Consider the following 8,501-nt stretch of genomic DNA (forward strand, 5'->3'; position numbering starts at 1 on the left):
GAGCCGTCCGTCCAAGTGGGTATTGATGTGGTGCGGCCGCCGCATTGTCATTTCTGCCTTCTTCCTGCTCCAGCACAGCAAGCTGGGAGAGGACTAAGATTGCAGGAGTGTAGGCTAAGGGAGCCGCTGCGAATGCTGCTCAGGGTGGCGGCGTCATCCCTTTCTCTCCCTCCTGGGCTCTACACTCCACGCTATCATAACAGCTGCGGGACAATCCAGACCAGAAGTCATAGGCCAGGCCCCACGAGCACTAGCGCGGAGGAGGAGGAAGTGCAATCCTCCTCTGCTTTGAATGTTGGGCAGTGTGGGCACAGTGGGCAGTGACGTTAATGGTTGCTAGCCGCCAGGCGGCTATAGCAATCAGTGACCAAGAGTAAAGTCGGGTGGAAGCGGGGCAGAGCTAAAGCTGGAGCTGGAGCCAACCAAGGCTCAGTCTGCCCCTGTTCCCTGCATTCTGGACCGAGACTCTGGGCTACTGGTCCCAGACTACGGCCACCCCCTAAAGATGCTTCTGTTTGTTCCCAAAGTAGGGACGTACATCAGAGTGCAATGGTCGGCAAGTGGTTAAAGCGACGCAGTGCCGAATCGCAAAAAGTGCTCTGGTCTTTGGCCAGCCAAATGGTCCTGCGCTGAAGTGATTAAATGCCCACTCTCACACAGGGGGACACTCTCACACACATACAGGGACACTCACACACGGGGAGACACACATGGGGAGACACTCACACAGGGGGACACTCTCACACACACACACACACACAGGGGGACACACACAAACACAGGGGGACACACACACAGGGGGACACACACACACACAGGGGGACACACACACACACACACAGGGGGACACACACACACACAGGGACACACACACACAGGGGAAGACACACACACAGTGGGAGACACACACACAGGGGGACACACACATACACACACAAGGGGAGACACACACAAGGGGAGGCACACACACAGGGGACACACTCTCTCAAACAGGGGGACACACACACACACACGGGGACACACACACTCCCACCACACACACAGGGGGATACACACTCACACACACACACAGGGGGACACACACACACAGGGGGACACACACTCACCACACGGGGACACTCTCACACACACACACATACAGGGACACACACACGGGGAGACACACACACGGGGACACTCACACACACGGGGGACACACACACACACGGGGGGACACACACAGGGACACACACATAGGGGGACATGACATACAAACTCTGATTGACCTACCTGACCAGGAGGAGATAGACTTCATGTGTTCAGGTACTACAGCAGCAGCTCATCCGTGGTGCTGGTGTGCAAGGCAGCCAGAGGAGAAGAGGAGAGCCGCCCGTCCAAGTGGGTATTGATGTGGTGCGGCCGCCGCATTGTCATTTCTGCCTTCTTCCTGCTCCAGCACAGCAAGCTGGGAGAGGACTAAGATTGCAGGAGTGTAGGCTCTACACTCCACGCTACCATAACAGCTGCGGGACAATCCAGACCAGAAGTCGTAGGCCAGGCCCCACGAGCACTAGCGCGGAGGAGGAGGAAGTGCAATCCTCCTCTGCTTTGAATGTTGGGCAGTGTGGGCACAGTGGGCAGTGACGTTAATGGTTGCTAGCCGCCAGGCAGCTATAGCAATCAGTGACCAAGAGTAAAGTCGGGTGGAAGCGGGGCAGAGCTAAAGCTGGAGCTGGAGCCAACCAAGGCTCAGTCTGCCCCTGTTCCCTGCATTCTGGACCGAGACTCTGGGCTACTGGTCCCAGACTACGGCCACCCCCTAAAGATGCCTCTGTTTGTTCCCAAAGTAGGGACGTACATCAGAGTGCAATGGTCGGCAAGTGGTTAAAGCGATGCAGTGTCGAATCGCAAAAAGTGCTCTGGTCTTTGGCCAGCCAAATGGTCCTGCGCTAAAGTGATTAAATGCCCAAAATGGTCCTTGGTGACTAAAAAAGGCACACTCCTGACCTTTGAATGCCAAAAAGGTCCTCGGTGACCAGGGGCGGACTGACAGCTAATGGGGCCCCCAGGCAATAGAAGCTCATGGGGCCCCCTTGGGCACCACACCTGCACAGGGAGACACTGGGGGAGCACACAGGGGGAAACTGGAGGAAGAGCGCACACGCACACACAGGGACACACACACACAGGGACACACACACACACAGGGGGACACACTCACACACACACACACACAGGGGGACACACTTACACACACAGGGGGAACCACTCACACACAGGGACACACTGACGTACACAGGGGGACACACACACAGGGGGAGACACACACAGGGGGTCACACTCACACACAGGGGGAGAGACACACACACACACAGGGGGAGAGACACACAGGGGAAGAAACACACACTCACACACACACAGGGGGAGACATACACACACAGGGGGAGACACACACACACAGGGGGAGACACACACACACAGGGGGAGACACACACTCACACCACACACAGGGAGACACGCACACTCACACAGGGGAGCACACACACTCACACGGGGGGGACACACAATCACATGGGGGGACATACACTCACACGGACACACACAGGGGGGACACACCACACAGGGGGACACACTCACACAGAGACACACACTCACACAGGGGGACACTCTCTCTCACACACACACAGGGGGAGACACACACACAAAGAGGGAAGACACACACAAGGGGAGGCACACACACAGGGGGACACTCACACACACACAGGGGGACACACACACACGGGGACACTCACACACGCCGCACACAGGGGGACACACACACACACTCACACCACACACACACACACACACAGGGGGATACACTCTCACACACACACACACACAGGGGGATACACACGCACACTCACTCACACAGGGGGCGCACACACACAGGTGGACACACACTCACACCACACACGGGGACACTCTCTCACACACACACACATACAGGGACACTCACACACGGGGAGACACACACAGCGGGACATTCACACAGGGGGACACTCTCACACACACACACAAGCACAGGGACACACACACACACACACACAAACACAGGGGGACACTCACACAAGGGGAAAACACGCACACAGGGGGACACACACTCACAGGGACACACACACACACACAGGGGAAGACACACACAGTGGGACACACACACAGGGGGACACACACCCAGGGGGACACACACACAGGGGGAGAGAGACACACACACAGGGGGAGAGACACACAGGGGAAGAAATACACACACAGGGGGAGACACACACACAGGGGAAGAAACATACACACACACACACACAGGGGGACACACACATTCACACCACACATGGGGACACGCACACTCACACGGGGGGCACAAGCAATCACATGGGGACACACACACACTCATACGGACACACACACAGGGGGACACTCTCTCACACACACACAAGGGGAGACACACACACAGGGGGACACACACACACAGGGGACACTCTCTCAAACAGGGACACACACACACGGGGACACTCACACACACCACACACAGGGACACACACACACACTCACACCACACACACAGGGGGATACACACTCACACACAGGGGGACACGCACACTCACTCACACAGGGGGACACACACACACAGGGGGACACACACACAGGGGGACACACACACACACACAGATGGACACACACTCACCACACAGGGGGACACTCTCACACACACACATACAGGGACACACACACGGGGAGACGCACACACACGGGGACACTCACACACACGGGGGGGACACACACGGGGAGACACACACAGGGACGCACACATAGGGGGACATACACAGGGACACACACACACAGGGGGACACTCACACACACATGGGGACACTCACACACACAGGGGGACACTCACACACACAGGGGGACACTCACACAGGGGGACACAAACACAGGGGGACACACTCACACGGGGGCACAGGGGGACAAACACACAGGGGGACACTCACAAACGGGGGGCACTCACAGAGGGGGACACTGTGGGTTGGGGGGATCCGGGGCCACATGCATTCTGTACTGCCGCCTCCCATCACTTGTGGCAGGCCCAGGCTTCACTTACCGGATGCCGATAATAACGGCGCAGCTCCCTGCCGGCCCCTCCACTTATCTGCTGTGCCCGTATCACATGCCGCGATCATGCCAATTACAATACTGCTAACGGTGCGCTGCTCCCCACCGGCCCCTCCTCCCCTCCCGTCCGTCCCAGGTGCTTGTACGGTATGTGTTGTGACATCACCTGGGACGGACGGGAGGGAAGGAGGGGGCGGCGGGGAGCAGCGTGCCGTTAGAATACCGTTTGCAGTATTGTAATCGGCATGATCGCGGCATGTGATACGGCACATCCGCTTCAAGTGGCCTCTCATCTGGCCGAGACCGGGCCGGGCACCTAATGACCTCGGGCGGCACCCGAGTGACCGACTGGTCAGTCCGCCCCTGTCGGTGACCAAAAATAGCTGGGTGTGCTGTTTTTTTTCACTGGGGCCCATTTTTGGCCTCCAAGGATAATATTTAGCCTAGAAGGTCCGGGGTTTTTTTGGTAACTGAGGACCATTTTTGGTATTCAATGTTTGGTTGTTTGTATTGCACAGTGACCTTTCTGTAACCTCTAGCCTCCCTCTGCTGTGATTTATTACAATGTCCGCTGCTCTACTGACACTGTCCACTTCTCTACTGACACCATTTACTGCTCTACTGACACCGTCCTCTGGTCTACTGACACCATTTACTGCCCTACTGACACCGTCCACTGCTCTACTGACACCATTTACTTCTCTACTGACACCGTCCTCTGCTCTACTGACACCATTTACTGCTCTACTGACACCATTTACTTCTCTACTGACACCGTCCACTGCTCTATTGACACCGTCCACTGCTCTACTGACACCGTCCTCTGCTCTACTGACACCATTTACTGCTCCACTGACACCATTTACTGCTCCACTGCTCTACTGACACCGTCCACTGCTCTACTGACACCATTTACTGCCCTACTGACACCGTCCACTGCTCTACTGACACCATTTACTGCCTTACTGACATTGTCTACTGTCTGCCCTGCTGACACTGTCCACTGCCCTACTGACATTGTCCAATGCTCTACTGACACCGTCCACTGCTCTACTGACACCATTTACTTCTCTACTGACACCGTCCTCTGCTCTACTGACACCATTTACTGCTCTACTGACATCATTTACTGCTCTATTGACACCGTCCACTGCTCTATTGACACCGTCCACTGCTCTACTGACACCATTTACTGCCCTACTGACACTGTCTACTGCCTGCCCTACTGACTGTCTACTGCCTGCCCTACTGACACCGTCCGCTGCTCTACTGACACCATCTGCTGCCCTACTGACACCATTTACTGCCCTACTGACACCATTTACTGCTCTACTGACACTGTCTACTGCCTGCCCTACTGACACCGTCCGCTGCTCTACTGACACCGTCCACTGCTCTACTGGCACCGTCCACTTCTCTATTGACACCGTCCACTGCTCTACTGACACCATTTACTGCCCTACTGACACTGTCTACTGCCTGCCCTACTGACACTGTCCGCTGCTCTACTGACACTGTCCGCTGCTCTACTGACAGTGTCCGCTGCTCTACTGACACCGTCCGCTGCTCTACTGACACCGTCCGCAGCTCTACTGACACCCTTTATTGCCCTACTGACACTGTCTACTGCCTGCCCTACTGACACTCTCCGCTGCTCTACTGACACCGTCCACTGCTCTACTGACACCGTCCACTGCTCTACTGACACCGTCCACTGCTCTACTGACACTGTCTACTGCCCCTACTGACACCATCCACTGCTTTACTGACACTGTCTACTGCCTGCCCTACTGACACTGTCTACTGCCTGCCCTACTGACACTGTCCACTGCCCTACTGACACCATTTACTGCTCTATTGACACCGTCCACTGCCCTACTGACACCATCCTCTGCTCTACTGGCTGACAGTGTCCACTTTTAAGGTAGGCTATTTTCACTGACATTTCTTTTATTAATCGAATGATATTTTATGGGTACACTAAATGCTTTTGTTTTATTTAATCATGCCCCTTTAAGTCCCCCCACTTTTAATGTAATTTGGCTATAGCAACTGTTCACTGTAGCACACTTCATTACTACTCTTTTTGGGTAACCCAAGGTATTTTACAATCCTATAGCGTGTACTATAAAAAAATTGCCATGCGCCGTGAAAATGTTCAGGTTTGGCTTGAAGAAAAGGTGGCAACCCTAGATTGAAGTAGTACAGGAACTTTTACCCTTGGCTTTAACCTTTCCCTTCACCTTTCATATATTTCTTATTACCTTTTACTCTATATAACTCCCCCTCTATCCCAATAATCAGGCCACACAGGAGTTTTGGAGTATAAATGGCCATAGCAGCCTTTATTAACAACTCTTCAAACCAATAACTTAAATAACTTTATTAAATATATATATATAACCACTGTTTAGTAACGGCAATTTGAAAGAACTCCCAGTCAGTTGGTCTTTGACGGTACCACGTTCCACCTTTTAAACATAACATTCTCTACCATTACACTGTGGGACCACATTTACCACACCAGGCCTCCGGCCGTTTATCAGCCCGGAGACAACCACCTTTCCCGCAGTGCCACCAAATCCCGTATTCCAGCCTACCCTTCCGCTGGGATACACCAAAAGGGGGCCCATATCGCTATGAGCTCCCCCCCACATTTCCATCATCTGTTTTCTTTTGCCCCAGTAAAGACCAAAAGACACCACCGCTACAGCTGCTATGATGACCCTCATCACCGAAACCTGCAAGAAAAAGCAAAACACAGACAACAAGAATGACAACAAACACATAAATACCAGCATTCCCCACAAAAACAAAATCTAGTGCCATCCACTCCAGTGCCATCCACCCCAGTGCTACCTGCCCCCAGTGCCATCTGTTGTCAATGCTATCTGTCCCCAGTGCCACCTGTTGTCAGTGCCATTTGTCCCCAGTGCCACGTATCAGTGCCATCTGTCATCAGTGCCACGTGTCATCAGTGCCACATAGTGCCATCTGTCATCAGTGCCACATATTAGTTCCATCTGTCATCAGTGCCACGTATCAGTGCCATTTGTCATCAGTGCCACCTGTCAGTGTCACGTGCCATCTGTTGTCAGTGTCACGTGTCATCAATGCCACTTATCAGTGCCATCTGTCATCAGTGTCACGCGTCATTGGTGCCACGTATTAGTGCCATCTGTGATCGGTGGCACGTATTAGTGCCACGTATTGGTGCCATCTGTCATCAGTGCCACGTATTAGTGCCATCTGTCATCAGTGCCATATATTAGTGCCATCTGTCATCAGTGCCACGTGTCATCAGTGCCACGTATAAGTGTCATCATTGCCACGTATCAGTGCCATCTGTCATCAGTGTTACGTGTCATTGTCCTGGTGCTCCAGGGCCTTCAAAAGTGTAATAAGTAGTCAACAAGTTAGATGTGTAATTTATGCTCCTAGAACACCTGATGGCGCTCCCTGCATGTTGGGCCTCTCTATGTGGCCAGGCTGTGAAAAAGTCCCACACATGTGGTATTGTAATACTCAGGAGGAGTAGCAGAATTTTTTTGGGGGTGTCATTTGTGGTATACACATGCCAAGTGAGAGAAATAACCTATTACAATGACAATTTTGTGGAGAAAAATTAAAAAAATGTAAAATCTTAATTTTGCAAAGAATTGTGGGGAAAAAAATGACAACATCAAAAAGCTCACTATGCCTCTTACTAAATACCTTGGGATGTCTACTTTCCAAAAAGGGGTCATTTGGGGAGTATTTGTACTTCCCTGGCTTGTTCGGGTCACAAGAAGCGAGATAGGCCACCAGTACATCAGATGTGATCAATTTTGCGCGATTCGCACCACAGCTTGTAGACTCTCTAACTTTCACAAAGACCAAATAATATCCACTAATTTGGGTTATTTTTTACCAAAGATATGTAGCAGTATAAATTGTGGCCAAAATTTATGAAGAAAAATGTATAATTTGCATAATTCTGTCACAGAAACAAAGAAATATTTTTTTTCAAAAATGTCGGTCTTTTTTCATTTATAGCGCAAAAAATAAAAACCCCAGAGATGATCAAATACCACCAAAAGAAAGCTCTATTTGTGGGAAAAAAAGGACAAAAAATTCATTTGGGTACAGTGTTGCATGACTGAGTAATTGTCATTCAAAGTGTGAGAGCACCGAAAGCTGAAAATTGGTCTTGGCAGGAAGGGTGTTTAAGTGCACAGTAAGCAAGTGGTTAATGTTAGGTGCATTTCACACATGACATGTCCATTTTGACAGACTGCTAGCTCAGCAATGATCACTCTGTTTATGCGTTGCATTTAAAAATGGAAAGGTAGAAAAAGTAAAACTCAATGGGCAGGGGCATTTTGAAAGCGCTAAATACA

The sequence above is a fragment of the Lithobates pipiens genome, unplaced genomic scaffold (genome assembly GCF_037356315.1).
Source record: "Lithobates pipiens isolate NorthernLeopardFrog02 unplaced genomic scaffold, aLitPip1_a1.2 Scaffold_25, whole genome shotgun sequence".
Lineage (NCBI taxonomy): Eukaryota > Metazoa > Chordata > Amphibia > Anura > Ranidae > Lithobates > Lithobates pipiens.